Source organism: Sturnira hondurensis, unplaced genomic scaffold (assembly GCF_014824575.4).
Source record: "Sturnira hondurensis isolate 20B ecotype Veracruz unplaced genomic scaffold, ASM1482457v3 Scaffold0022910, whole genome shotgun sequence".
Taxonomy (NCBI): Eukaryota; Metazoa; Chordata; class Mammalia; order Chiroptera; family Phyllostomidae; genus Sturnira; species Sturnira hondurensis.
The window spans coordinates 703,344-718,682 of record NW_028095541.1 but is presented as its reverse complement, the minus strand read 5'-3'; the positions used below and the strand labels follow the sequence as shown (position 1 = coordinate 718,682).

At 42.5% G+C, this 15,339-nt stretch overlaps 1 pseudogene; it reads left to right on the top strand.

Moving 5' to 3' along the window:
* The first annotated feature begins 467 nt into the window (after positions 1–467).
* Positions 468–7,180, top strand: LOC118980436 (pre-mRNA-splicing factor 38B-like; annotated as a pseudogene).
* Positions 7,181–15,339: the final 8,159 nt, after the last annotated feature.

Genomic DNA, 15,339 nt, shown 5'->3' with positions numbered 1-15,339 from the left:
TGTAACTGATAAAATCTAAGCAAGATGGGTGATTATATCAATGTCAGTTTCTGGGTTGTGCTATTGCATGACAGTAACTTTAGTAAGCTGTTACCATTGGGGAAAACTAGGTGAAAATTGCAAGGCATCTCTCTGTAATGTTTATTAAAACTAAAATGAAAAGTTTATATCTTTTTAAAAAGGCATTATCACTTAATTCGGATAATATCCACCATAGGCATTTGTAGCAGTAGAGGTAAGTATGGGCTGGAAGTCAAAGATTGAACTTTCCTAAGCGAGTTCATGAAGGATGGCAGGATTTGTCTAGGCATAAAGGAGAAAAGTGACCATTCCATTTACACGCTAGAAATAAGAGAGCAAAACTCTCCACTTTCTGCTACAAAGACGAGAGAAGCCAATTTTCAATAAGGTGATAGGCAGGTAATGGAGTGTAGGGCTTTGCAAGCATTTCTAATGGCTGCTACGCCATGTCAGATCTCGTCCACGTCCTCTACAGTGACCCAGCTGGGAAGCATCGAGTCAGACCTTCCCAGCTTCCCCGACAGAATAGCTCAGCTCCTTCCGGAACATCCTGGGCTAGTCAGGCTGTCTTCAACAGTACAGAACATTGACAACCTTCTACATGATAGCCAAACTCTCTTCCTTTTCACGCACTGGTTTGATCTAAGTCCCATCTTTTTTTTTTTAACATTATTACAACATTTACATCTTAACACTGAGCTACAGATAATGATTTTCAATAAAAATAGTGGATGATAAGGTTAAAATTTTTTTAAAAAAGAAGAATGCCTGAATCTAAATGTTTCCATGTAGATCAACACTTTCTCATGATAATTTTGACCCCACTCGCCAGCCCCAGGATGTTTGGTTATGTGTGGAGATATTTTTTGTTTGTTTTCATAACTAGGAGTGGGGATAAAATATTGATGTGGTAGTATTAACATCTAAAAGCCAGAAACACTGATAAACGTCTGATAACTAGGGGTGGGGATAAAATATTGACGTGGTACCTGGCTGGCGTAGCTCAGTGGATTGAGCACAGGCCTGCGAACCAGAGGATCGCGGTTTGATTCCCAGTCAGGGCACATGCCTGGGTTGCAGGCCAGTTCCCTGCAGGCCAACTCCCAGCAGGGGACGCACAAAAGGCAACCATACATTGATGTTTCTCTCCCTCTCTCCTTCCCTTCTAAAGATAAATAAATAAATAATAATAAATAAAAAATATTGACGTGGTAGTATTAACATCTAAAAGCCAGAAACACTGATAAACATCTGAGAAGCTGATAAACATTCCACAATTCAGAGAACAACTCCCCCCCATTCCCAAGGAACAATTATCCAATCCAAATGTCAATAGTACCAGTGTTGAGAAAGCCTAATATAAGTGAACAGATTATAATAAAGGGTCAAATATAGTAAGATTTCATAAAGATCACTGTAACATCCTGTATTTACTTCTTCCAAATACCAAGTGTATAAGTTATGGACAAGGAACTGGAGTCACATCCTTTCACTACAGTAGGAGCTGGAAGGAGTCTTCTTGCTCCAGCTATTCATTCAAAGAATATAAACCAATACCCAGAGACTGATTTACCTTCTCAAGGGTCCTGTTCCTTTGGAGAAAAAGAAGGCTGAACATGAGAGTATTAAGTACAAATTGAAAAATGCCCCCCCCCACCACAAAAAATATCCACATCCTAAACAATGGAATTATATTTGGAAAAGGGGTCTTTGCAGATGTAACTCAGTTAAGGATATTGGTGTGGACATGATCCTAGTATTATCTGGGTGGATCCTAAGTGCCATGATGAGAATCCTACTAAGAGAAAGACAGAGGGAAATAACACACATAGATGACAGGGAGGCACTGTGACTGTGGAGGCAGAGGTGGGAGTGATGCTGTCACGAGTCACAGAATGCCAGTGGCCACTAGAAGCAGCAAGAGGTGAGGAACAGAATCTTCCCTAGAGCCTCCTGAGGAAGCACAGCCATGCCGATGCCTTGATTCTGGTCCAGAGATACCAAGTGCCAACTGCTGGCTCCAGAACTGAGAGAATAAATTTCCATTGGGTTAAGCCATCAGATTTGTGATCATTTGTTACAGCAGGTATAGGCAACTAATACAAAGTTTGGCACCAGAAGTGGAATGCTATAACAAATACTTGAAAATGAGGAAGTGTCTTTGCAATGAGCTAATCTGCAGAAAGTGAAAGAATTTTGACACATATAGTAGGCTGAAAAAAAGGGCCCCCCAACTCATTTTCTATTTCTAAATTCATTTTTGAATCTCCACAATCTGTGAATATTCTCATATGGCAATCCATGTGATTATATTAAAGATTTTGAAAAGACATGTTACCCTGGATTGTCCAGGTGGACCTACATGCAATCACATGTATCCTTATGAAAAGGGGAAGAATCTGGGGACATACACCAAAAATGCAACATGAAGAAGAAAAGGAGAGAGACATAGCACGGCCACCAGAACTGGAAGAAGCAATGAATGAATCCTCCCCACCAGCCTCTGGGGGTGGTATGGCCAGGTCTACACTTTGACTATTGGACATCTGGCCTCTAGAACTGTGAGGCAATTAATTTCTGTTGTTTTAGGCCACCAAATGTGTAGTTGTATTTGTTACAGAAGCCATAGGAAACTGAGAAAAATTTTGATAAGAGAAGTAGGAGACTGCTGTAACAAACATCTAGAAATGTAAAAGTGACTTTGGAATTGAATAGAGACTAGAAAAATTTTGTTATTTGCTTTTTGTTGTGTTTTTCATTTTTTAACAGTTCATTTAAGCCAAAACTGATAACAATTGCTGGGGGGGGGTTGCAAAATAAATTTGTAAAACCTCAAATGCTTATACAAAAATTTTGAATCACACAACAGGAAACATCTAGATTGCTTTGAACAGATTCAGTATAAATACAGATATTAAAGATATTTCCTATGAGAGCTAAAAGAGAAATAAGTAGCACAGCAGAGAAAGCTTCTATCCTCTTAGAGAATTCATATACCATCATAAATAGAATGTTGGTAAAATATGAATATTAAAGGCAATTCTGATGAGGGTTCGGAAAGAATGAGAAACATATTATTAGAAACTGGAAGAGAGGTTATCCTTGTTACATAGGGGCAGAAATGGGGCTGTATTGTACCCCACAGATGTGCAGAAAGCAGAATTTATACGTGATAAACCTAGAGTTCCAAGCAAAGCATTGAAAATGCAGCCTGGTTATTATTTTTTTTCTTGCTGCTTATAGTAAAATTCAAGAGGAAAGAGAGAAAGTGAGGAACTGTTAAGCAAAAAGGCACCAAGATTTTATGATTTGGGGAATTCTCAGTTTATGTAGATTGCAAAGGATGCTAAAATTAGGAGATTCACTTTTAGGAAAGCTCCTCCTAGAGGTAAGGCCGAGGATGTGACTTAGGACCACTGGATAGTGTTAAAGAGATTAGGGACGCACCTCCTAGATTTGCTAACCCATCTCAGCAGAGGTCCAGAACAGAGGTAAGAGTATCTAGAAAGACCTGTGAAGGACCTTCTTGTCTAAAGGTGAGAATCCTGTGACAAACAAAACCCAACAAAGTTTCTGGCAATGTTCTAACAGCAGAAGCACCGTCAGCACGGACTGAAGGAAACAGACAAAAGATGAAATGAAAGAATGTGGTCAGACTCCTAAAATTCCAGTCAGGAAACAAGATGATAAAACTACTCAGCTGCAAATACGTACTACCACCCAAGCCAGAAAAAGGACTGCCCCTACGGCAGAAAACCCTGTGGGTGCAGTCAGGGGTCTGAGCCACCACGGGCACAGAAGCAAAGCGTAGAGTCAGCCACAGTCCCAAACGGCAAATCCTCTGGTCACACTGAACTGTCCTCATGCTTTGAAACCTGATGGAATTTGCCTTGATGAGTTTGCAATTATCTTGCAATGGGTGATCCTTCTTTTTTTCCTGACATTTTCCCCCTTTTGGAATGGCAGTATCTATACCTATAACCCTATGCTGTTTTTCCATTTATATTTTGAAAACAGGTAACGTGTTTTCTAGTTTCACAGGTCCATAGATGGAGAGGAAATTTGCTCAGGATGGCTCTTGAGAGGCCTACCCTGGGTGCTCGAGGTGGCCTCTACAGGCTACCACACTCACCCTCATCAAAGAGAGGCCGAGGGAATTCCGAGACAAACCTATTCTCACAGAGGTGAAGGCAATAGGAAGATGAAGCAGAGAGAGAAGCAGCCACCGGCCAAGAATGCTGATGAACCGCCAGGGGCCAAAAGAGGAGAGAAATCGATTTTCTCCTTAAGCCTCTAGAGAAAGTACAGCCCTGAGACTTCTGACAGCCAAAAATGTGAGAGAATGTATTTCTCTTCTTTTAAGCACCCGGGTTGGTGTTAATTGGCTACAGCAGCAGTAGAAATGTGGCATAGCATTCTATAGTACTACAAATACAGTGGGGCGTGGTGATGGAACGGCAGTGTGCACTTCAGAGAGCCCAGGTCTGCAAGTGACTGCACATTCCGAGTTATGTGGCTGTCATGAATTGTCACCTTAGACTTCCTTAACCAAAGATTACAGAATCAGGAAGCCATGTCCCATTTCCCCTACAGCATTTACTGAGCCGTATTATGGCCAGTTCTCTGTGCTGTGACTTTAAAAAGACATTGACATATTGAGATTTGTTAAAAAAAAAGCCAAGAGGAGAGAGAAATCATGCATATGACAAAGAGTTAAAGCAATTAAGTAGAGAGGTTAGTGCTTATCTTGAAAAAACCTTGCAAGAAATACGACAGCTGTGCTCAAACCACACAGAAGTCAGCCTTGGGAAAAGAGACGGTCTCGTTCTCTTCATTTCCGCAGAGCAGGTCCTGGATTTAAAGAGAAGCCACAGAAAGGCAGATTTAGGATCCGAAAGTAAAGCCTTGAACGTTCACCACACTGTCTAAGCGGTGCTGCATTGTCACCTTCAGAGCTCGAGGACTGAGACGGTTACCAGTCAGGGGTTGTTATCCAGGACATTCCTGTAGAAAGCAGCGGCTCAGACCACGTGTCCCAAAGTCCATTCAGATATGATTCCCTAACTCTGCTGCCACTAGGAGGAGTGGATTTGTACATTCATTGTGCAGCCTCCTCCTCTTTTCCAGACCTTCCCCTGCAGAAAAAATCAGAGCTTATTTTATTTACTGTTATGATATGTTATCATTCAACAGTAAAGTACTCTTGACCTTCTCTGGTCATTCCAAATTCTTCTCGACTACCCCGGTTGTAGAGTCTAGTGTAGAAACCAGCCCCAAATCTGGGTGTGATGAACTGTAAGTAGAAATAGACAATAGCCTATATTCTATTTCCCTGCTAAAGTACCTACCAACACGTACTCAAATTTGCTTTTCTAAAAGGGTAAACTATTCAGCTTTCTTTTTTCCCCAAGTATTTTGAGCTTCTCTTTGTTAAGCTTGCTGATTCTCCCATATGAATATGATAAGCTTGGCAGGGAAGCCGAGGCACCAGGCAGCATAGGTGCCACCACATCACTGGTGCTGGTCTCACACAAGCAGACAATGCGCTTCGGCTGTGGGGCTGCAAGAAGGCTATGATCGTGGCTAACAGCCTTTCACCATACTTCAAAGTAAGTAAGCCCTATGAGCTCAAGACCTACCACGAGATGGTGGACAACATATACTTTAAGGTCACACTAGTTGAGCCCTGGGAGAAAGGAAGCAGGAAAATAGTGGGCCAAACAAGGATGTTCTGTGGGGTAAGTAAAAGTTCAAGGTGTTGGAACAGAACAACTTGTTTCTATAGCTTTTTGCCTGTTGTACACATTATTTACTCTAAAGTTAATTCACAAGTAAGCGATAGGTCTCTTAACACACAGACTCTCCTTATATTAGAGCTCTCAGTTTTATGTATATAAGGTACACACAGCCCCCTACAGATCTATGGGACTGGTTGGAATATTCCTCGATGATGAAGAAGACCTAGATGTGAAGACTGGTGAAGGCTGTGCAATGATTATTAGAGAAATGCTGCAGTCTTTTCTTACAAAACTGGCGTGATTACCTACCTTGATTCCAAGCATTCCAGCTCCAGTTCATGAGAATATTGATTACCAGATTAAAAACTGGCCTAGAAAAATCAAGACAGACGGGAAGGAAAGTGCCAAGGAAGTAGATGTGTTGAATGCAGATATTCAAGGTTCCCAAGGAGATCAAGAAATAGGAATCATCATCGGGAGGGTCGTGGGTGTTCTAGTTTCACTGAGAATTAGAAAAAGAGAAAGAACACCAGCCACTAGAGCTGAAACCAAAGAAAGAGGAAGAAAGGTGATCTGACGTGTGGGTCAGGGGTTGGGGCACAGGCATAGCAGTAGCAGGGAAAGGCAAAGTGCCGTCCAAGTCATGAAAGCAAAAGAGATGGAAGGGACAAGGATCAGGAAAGAGAAAGAAAATGAGAGAGGCAGAACATGAGATCTGGACTCGGATAAGGAAAGGGGCATTGACAGCGAAAAGGAGAGAGACGTCAAGAGAATGGTCCAAGGAATGGAGAAGTAGGGGCAAGGTGCAAGAAAAATAACATAAGGAAGGCAAAGATGACAAATAGCATAAAAATGACAAAAAAAGAAAAAATTCCAAGAAGAAAAAAAAAACAGTAGAAGCAGAAGCAGAGAAAAGAATCAGAGGCAGGAGTGGAAAACTAGGAAATGGGGAAATGGAGTAGAAGCAGGAGCAAAGGGAAGTCAAGTCAGCATAAAAATGAAAGCGAGAAATCAAATAAATGAAGGATGATGACAGGTATGGGTGGGGGAGGTTAAGGGGTGGAGGGACTGAGCAAAAGGGAAAAAGGACTCAGGGACCTGGGCAGCGGTGAGGTGATTCCTGCGGGAGGGGAGAGAGGACTAAAAGGTCATGTAAAAAATACAATAAGGATAAAAAATTAAAATAAATAAACAAAGTCTAAGTGGCAGTCAAGGAGGAACTGACATTGTTGGCAAATCAAGAAAATGGGAACCTGGCAAAGGAAAATCTAGAACTGGTAGCAAAAGCAAGAACTTTCCCACCAAGGGACCACAGTGGTAGTAAGGACCCGTCTGACAAACAGGAACATCGAAGGAGCCAAAGCGTAGTAGAACCAGAGAGACAAGAAAAACAACATAAAAACAAAGAAAAGACCACGTGAAATTTTTTGTGAAAGTGGATCACATGGAATCCTACAAATGTTTCATTACATCTTCTTTTCCCCTCACTCAAAAAAAAAAAAAAAAAAAGAGATAAACTTAGCAGGAATTGAACTTGGTTGTATTTGTTTCTAACCTCTAATTAAATGCTAATCCTATTATTCTCAGAGGGCTGGCATCCTCAGCCAATTTACAGTGTACTTTCTCTTTCCCTCTCTCCTGTTCTCTAACCACCTATATAAACAAGAGGGATCCCAAAGGAGACGTCTAAACCTCTTTGGCTGTGCCTATAAAAGAGACAAGCAACATGGAAATTGAAGAACCAGTTATCTGAGACATACAATAATAAACCACTAGGTTTTTTTGTCTGTTTTTTTGTTTTTGTTTTTTGGCTTTTGGTTTTTTGCAGGGAAGGGCAGGGAGAGTTAGTATTGTAACTGCTTCTAGATCAGCAGAGTAGTTATTATCTTTTCCCAAGTTCAAAGTGTTTTTTATCAATTACCATTTTCTGGGCATGACCTATTATGGCTCCTCCAGCCTGTGCTAAGGTTACCTAGGAGAAATCAAATCTTTACTAATGGGTTCCAAGTATTCCATAGAAGCCCACACTTCTAATATGGGTTCCCTTCTTTATAAATCAGCCCTTGAAAGGTACCATTAATATCCATCATCATGTATGTTACTGCACAGCAAGTGGGGTCCGGCTGCCTGCTGCCACCCTCTAGGCAAATTCCAGAGGAAAAGGTGTGGTGGTGATCAAGGAAAGGAGTCTATTAAAAAGCTTCACAGTTTTGGAATAGCAGCTTTCCACATGCCTTAGTCCCTTGGACCTATCAATTAAGGCTAAACTCTTTAACTCCTCAGTTACAGCTTGAATCACTTAAACCTGTCAATTAAGGCTAAACTGTTTAACACAGTAAACTGTGTTCTGCTATCATTATGTTAGTTTTTATCTTATTTCTATAGGATTAGTTTATAAATTAAAACAACATAAGATACAAAAGCTACACAATTTGGGGACAACAGTACAGCTCATCCCCTCTAAAACACCCAAAGAACAACCCTGCCACCCTGTGCCAGGCCAGCCTGATCCTAGGCTGTGCCCCAAGTTCCTTCCCATCCAAAACACAGGGGAACGCAGGCAGCTGGCCAGCTGCAGCGCAATCATCCAGGCATCGTGGAGAAAACGAGCCCGAGAGAGAGAGCACCCGAGAGAGCTCTTCTTTTATTTCACATCTCCTGCTCCTAATTCCAGGAGCTCTGGAGGATTTCAGTTTCTCAGAATCCTGTCCTAGACTGTTTACCATTGCCTCTGGCAACCTCCTCCTACCATCCCTCCCTACTCCTCCCCAGTAATCCGACCAGATCTCTGTGTATCATTTATAATATGCCCACTCTGATATTATGATTTATAAAAAAAACATATATGTATATTTGGTCTTCACCCCATTGCTAGCACAGAGCTCCTAAAGCCTTGGAATTCCCTAAGTGATGATAGCAATAAAGGTGTCTTTTGTTGTGTTAATAACAGAGACTCGGTAAACCCCTAGGTAACCTAGGTTCAGGCTGATTGCCTGGGGGCTCAGCCAAGTGTTGGCGGTTGGAACTTGCAGCCCCACCCACTCCTCACCCTAACGTTGGAGGAGGGGAGAGGGGCTGGAAGTGAAACAAAGATTTGATCAGTCATGACTACACATGGTGAGAAAGCCTCCATGAAAACCCGAAAGAGCAGGGTTTGGAGGGCTTCCACATTGGTGAACAAGTGGGCATTTGGGGAGAGAGACGTGCTCAGAGCTGTTGGAAGTTCTGAGCCCTTTGCCCATACCTTGCTGTACGCATCTGGCTGTTCTGGAGTTACATCCTTTTATAATAAACCCATAATACGGGCAAGTAAAATGTTTCTCCAAGTTCTGTGAACTGCTCTAGCGAAATAATCTAACTCCAGAAGGGGGCCACTGGAGCCTCTGAACTAGAGCCGTTAGCTCCGAAGCTCAGTCGACAGCCTGAGTTTGTGATTAGCGACTGAAGTCCTACGGGAAAGGTGCAGCCTCGTGGGGGTTAGTGCTTAGCCTGTCTCACAGCCTCACTACCCAAAAGATTACATCCACAACTACTCAGACTTGCTTCCAGTGAATCTACGAAACCTTGTCCACACTATTTATGTATGCAGTTTTGACTTCAGTTATCCTGAAACAAAATTCACACACAAAAAAGTTTTACCCAATATGCCAGTTTTGTTTCTGACACATGCACACAGATCAGCAAAGGTTTATTTGACTCTATTAGTAATATGCAAGTGAATTCTAAAGTGAGGATTTCCAACTTAAATTTAAGTTTGCATCTAAAAATTGAAAAATGGAATGTTATACCCTAAGGTTGTTTCTGTTTTCTTTTATATAAACAGAGAATTCACTTATCAAGCAACACAAATGCACCGAAATCCCAAACAGGACATGATCACCCCTGATAAAAATGACTGATGCATTTTATTCACATAAAAGTGCCACGTAAATACTGAATAATAGTAAGACATTATTTCAAATCTGATTGAAGAGGCAAAACATCTATATTTGACAAGACTTGTTCCTCTGCTAATAATTACTTAGCAACCAAGAAATTCACTAATAAACGATGACGAACACCTTTTTCACAAAAGCTGTGATGTTTTCACTAGCGTTTCATGCTACTACTGACGGTTCGTATATAGCCCCCCTCATGGAAGATTCACAGAAGTTTAGGACATGTACAGTCAATGACAGTATTTTCTAGGAACTAGAAAAGCTTCTCAGTTTCCATCAGTAAGATAAAGAGCATGCCTTCAAAACCCAGATCAACTGGTATATTAAAGTGAGTTTACTAAGCCAATTAAATGTAAACAATGTACTCTTACAAAATACATTAAACTCTACTCTCTGTAAAAGCTAAATAACTATATCTTCATAAAGTGAGCTGTATTTTATCAAGTATTACAGTAGTTTCTAAACTATGTTTGACCTTCTGGGCCCAAACACAGGCTTTGCCTCACGCTGAGAAAGCTGCCGTCCGCACATCAGCGAGCACACAGTCAGTGCACTGCAGTCTCCAGAAGACATTACTGGCAGGGACACTGCCCGTCCCGTCTCTCCACAGGCCGGGCTCACACATATATTCGCGTTCCTAGTCTGGGCACTTCCACTCAGAAGCCTCCTGGTGTGTGTCGGCGCAGGAGGTGCTGCTCTCCATTCTTCCCAGCCCCTGGACCATAAAACAGCAGGAGCCTTTCATTCATGGCTCCCTTAGGAGTGAGACCACCCCCAGCCCACTTCTGTGCTGATCCGTCTGCCCTGCCCAGCGCCATTCCATGGGGGGAAGTAGGACATGAGGAGCTAGCCCTCTCACTTTGGCCTTTCTTACAATATCACAGCGAGTTAATAAAGACATAATTGTTACTGTCCATTTGATGGGTGATTCTAATTGACCACCAGGATACCGGGCAGCTCTCTAACAAGTGCAGGAGCTCCCTGGAGATGCCTTGGGATGTCGTGGTGGAAGACAGAGAGAGGTGGCCAACAGTAATTTCCCAGAAACTTCCCTCCCCAAATAGGCCTACTAGTTTCAGTTAAAGTAGCGCTGTGTCTATTTTTTCTATGTTGAGGTTTTGAGCGAGATTTCAACGGAGGAAAGAATTGTTCAAGGCTTAGCCTAGCAACTTATCATTACTGCAAATTTGAAGAATATTATACTAATAATACTGGTTGTTTCATTCTAAATAGTCACACCATTTTGAAAAGGAAATAACCCAGCGTAAGTAGCAAGATCCTCACTCATTACTGATGCCTCACCCTCAGATCAGGGAAGCTTGATCGCCACAGTGAAGAGCGGTCTTCAGACTGTAATAAAGTACACGATGGAAGCTAATGACTACCTTGACTGGAATCTTCCACTCAGTGTGAGGGAAGAGATGGCAACTTGCCTTATATGGATTCACTAATGAAAAGAGATGAGAGTCTCGCAATCCTCATGGTTGCCATTATATAGCTACGGTTCGTGAATTCCTATTCCGTACACACTCACTGCACAGGGGATTACATATGCTGTCAAAATTAATCCTTTAGTGAAGCTCTGAAGTATAACCCCCATTTTACAGATTAAGAAACTGACACTTGAAGGGATTAAATAACATTTCCAAAGTCACACAGCTGACAATGAATTCCAGCTCTATTTGAACCGGTTTTACTGCAAAGCCCATGTTTGTAACTCCTACTCAACAATGCCTCCTCCACTCAGGTTTTGATTTTCATAGAGCACAGATGGCAAACACGAGGCCCTCAGGCCAAATCCGGCCCTCCACCTTGTTTTATCCGGCCCAGCACTTTGTTTCTACCCAGCAGCAGCACCGAGCTCTCACTTAACTTTTAAGAAGTAGTTACATTTACACAGTCCTAAAATTATATTCAGCCCTTTGAAGGCAAGTGCAAGGCTGATGTGGCCCCCAGTGAAAATAAATTTGAGACCTTTGTCATAGAGTGAAGTAATTAGTTACTTCTGTTCTATTAGTTCTCAATTGGATCGGGTGCTTTAATAACATTAATTCTGTCAGACTACCAACAAAAGGATATTTCCAGATAGTCAAAGCGAACCAGACTTGACTCAACCATGACTTGCTCAGACATATGCAGTTAAAACCAAACAAACAAACAACAAATATAAATAAAATCTAAGGGCCTAACAAAATGCTCAGTCATAGGCCCAATCTATATTTGATCTCTTTTTAACCTTTCCACCTAACAGTCACATCTCCTAGAGGGACAGCGAACACAGAAGTCATCAGCAAACTGAAGAAGTCTCTCCTCTGACTATCCCTAATTCCTGCAACCCTCTCTAAGTGCTCCGGCCACACGCCCTCTCTCACAGGGCCTTCGATCAGAAAGCAAGTCCACCCATGGTGATGATAGAAGAGATGTTAAACTGGCCCGTGGGCAACTTGAACACTTTATCCTAAAGATTTTATTTACTTGTGCTTTAATGAATTCACAGTTAAGATTAAAATGCCATCCTGGACTACACATGATTTCACCCCTTCTGCTCCCAGCTTCACCCCCACGACCCCCACACCCCTCTCTCAGTCAACTATAAACCGTGGATGTTCAGGGAGACGATGTAAACTCCAGGCAGTATAACACCTTAAAATCAGCTCACTGTCTGGCTATTTCTAACTTGAGTTAATTTGTATCCATGAACAGTTAAGCCAACAAGGCATGTTCCTGCACCCTCATGAACGCCCGGCTCTAACTAGCCAGCATGACCTCACTGTTCACCACCTCCCCAAAATAACCTTCTCCCACAACTTCTCTATGACTTTCATAGTCATTTGAAAAAGCCCTAACTAGTTTACCATATATAGTGTTATATGGTAAACAATCCATATACCACAATTTAGTAAGTTATTATTGTAAGTATCAATGGCAAGTTTGCAATTGATTAGGACAGGTGTCATATATTTTCTTCACTCGGGGCCAGTCAGACACAGCTGACTCACTTGGTGAAGGATGCAGATGACTCACTGTGAAATCCAGAGATGCTGCTGAGGCAATGACTCTGTCTAGTGATATTTTTCCAATCTGCCAGCTCACTTATAAGAGAATGAGTTTGTTACCCATTTCCTGTATGGTTCTTTTTCTGCTTGGAAACAATAAAAATATCCAAGTCACTTCCAGCCAGATTAAACTGTGACTTTCTTTATGCGACTCCAAGACCATAGAGGGCTGTGTTTTAAGAAAGTGGTGTGAGAACCACGAACACACCTGGACCACGGTGACACTCTATACTTACTGCCAGGGTGGGTCCCCAAGGACAGGGAGGAGCAGACATCACTGAGGCAGGGCCAGGAATTGACTGAGATGACACAGATTCCAGCTCTTCAACTTCTGGTGTCTATGAACTCTTCCACAAAATAATAGCTGTTATTATTATTTATGAAGTCCTTACTATGTGCTAAGCATTGTGGTAAATATTTTATTCACATGAAATCATTTAATCCTTGCAACCCTGTGAAGTGGATGAGAATCACCCTCTATTACCTGTGAAGCAATGGAGCAAAGAGGTAAGGAGATAGAATATACAGCCAAACTAATTGCACAGGTTCAAATCTGGCTCTGCCACTTATTCACTCTATCACCTTGGACTTACCTCATGGATTGTTTTTTTAAAATATTTTATTTATTTTATTTTTAGAAACAGGGGTAGGGAAGTAGAAAGAGAAAGAGAAACATTAATGTCTGGTTGCTTCTCACCCACCCCCTACTGAGGACCTAGCCCACAACTCAGGCATGTGCCCTGACTGGGAATCGAACCAGCAACCCATTGGTTCGCAGGCTGGTACTCAATCCAATGAGCTACACCAGCCAGGGCTCATGGATTGGTTCTGATGATTCAAGGAGTTGACTTATGGAAAGCACTCACTCGTTGATTATTGCCACACCATCAAGTTAACTGGTTCCAGGAGTAGGAACAGCGGAAGTGGGGAGAGATCCAGCAGCTCTCTGGTACCCAGATCTGAAGGAGCACTGTTTGTGAGGATGGTTGCCACTGAAGGGGAACAAAGTTTTGCCACCCTAAAACTGATTTTTGAAATATTGCTTATTACGATACAAAAGACTCAGAAAAAATGTGTTTGACCCTCCCCCTTTTTGCCCTAAAGATTCAGAGGAAAAGACCTGCACCAGGAAGGACATCTTAGCACAGGCACCCCAACCTAACTTGAATCGAGTGTGACAGACAGGAAGGCCCCAGGCAGGGGCCAGTACCCAGGTCACTCCCCGTGTCCCATTCTTCCTGGCCTGGCTAGCAAGAACATGCCTGCCATGTGTGTTCAGCTCTTCCTCAACTGCCTGTAAACTGCCCATTTTCATTTTTGAAGCCTAAAACCCCATTTTCCCATTTTCTCCTTTGTCCCAAATGTCATACATACCTAATTTTCCCCCACCGTCTTTGGGGATTTGGGGGCTTATGTAAATTTCCTGTGTGTATATATTAAAACTTGATTTTCTCCTATTAACCTTTGTTCATTTGATTATTAGCCCACCTAGGAGAACTTAGAAGTGGGAGGAAAAGTACTCTTTCTGGCCCCCACGCCACGTATGAGCAGCCGTCATCAGCGATGTTAACACGCATCTTCATTCTTTCATCCGCTGTTTGTTTAGCCAAGTGCATAGCAGGAAACGGCGAGAAGAGGCCCTTTTTTCCACGTCACTAACATCAGACCCTGTTTCTTGGAAAAGAATATACCTATACTTCCTGTCCTTAAGGACAAAATCTGATCCAGTGGCAATTGTCTATTCAGAATGAATCTCCCTTAACATAAGTAGATACAGCTCTTGTCTCGTCTGGGAACCCCTAGAAGCAGAGCCTGAAATGAAGATTTGGCAAATGTGATTTATGAGGGGCTGTCCCCAGTGAAAAACCTGAAAGGGGAGGGAAAGGAAAAGAATCAAGCAAGCAAGAGGGGCCTAGGGGAACTGCAGCCTTAGCCTGATCTGTGGAGGACTCTAGCAGGGAAATCTCACCACAACCTCGTCCCCACCTTGAGGCAAGGGGTCTGGTCCTCTGCACCTGCCTATCAGTGAGTCATTAGCCATGAGCTACTTTTAAGGTAAAAGGAAGCCAAGGGCAGTTCCACAGGAGACGCAAAGTAGACTGAGGGGTGAGCATGAGCAGCCAATCCCACAGCAGCCAGGGGGTTTGGACAAGGCACCCGTAGCACCCACCACAGTCCTATCGGTCAGCGGGAGTATGAAAGCAAAGGCATTGCCCCTCCTGCCCTGGAAACAAGCCTATGACTCCATAAAGAGTTTAATCCAAAAGATTAAATGTCCAAGTTGTCTTCTTACATTCTAAAACAATCAACATAAAATTTCTGAATCCTAAAGATCTACCCAAGCCAGGCAGACACTCCAGGGTCCTTTATTTTAGGAGGAGACTCAGTCGGCTAGGGTTCATCTCAGCAAGAAGTTCCAGTGAACAGTCTTCTTGCTCATCCCCTGAACAAACCTGTTCTGACTTAGCTTTGCTGAAATGGACACAAACAGAAATCATTCCTAATGCTTAGTGGCAGACGATTATATTTCCTCCCCCCACCAAAAAGTCAGGGGAGAAAAGAGTGTTCCCAATCTTCCTTCTATAA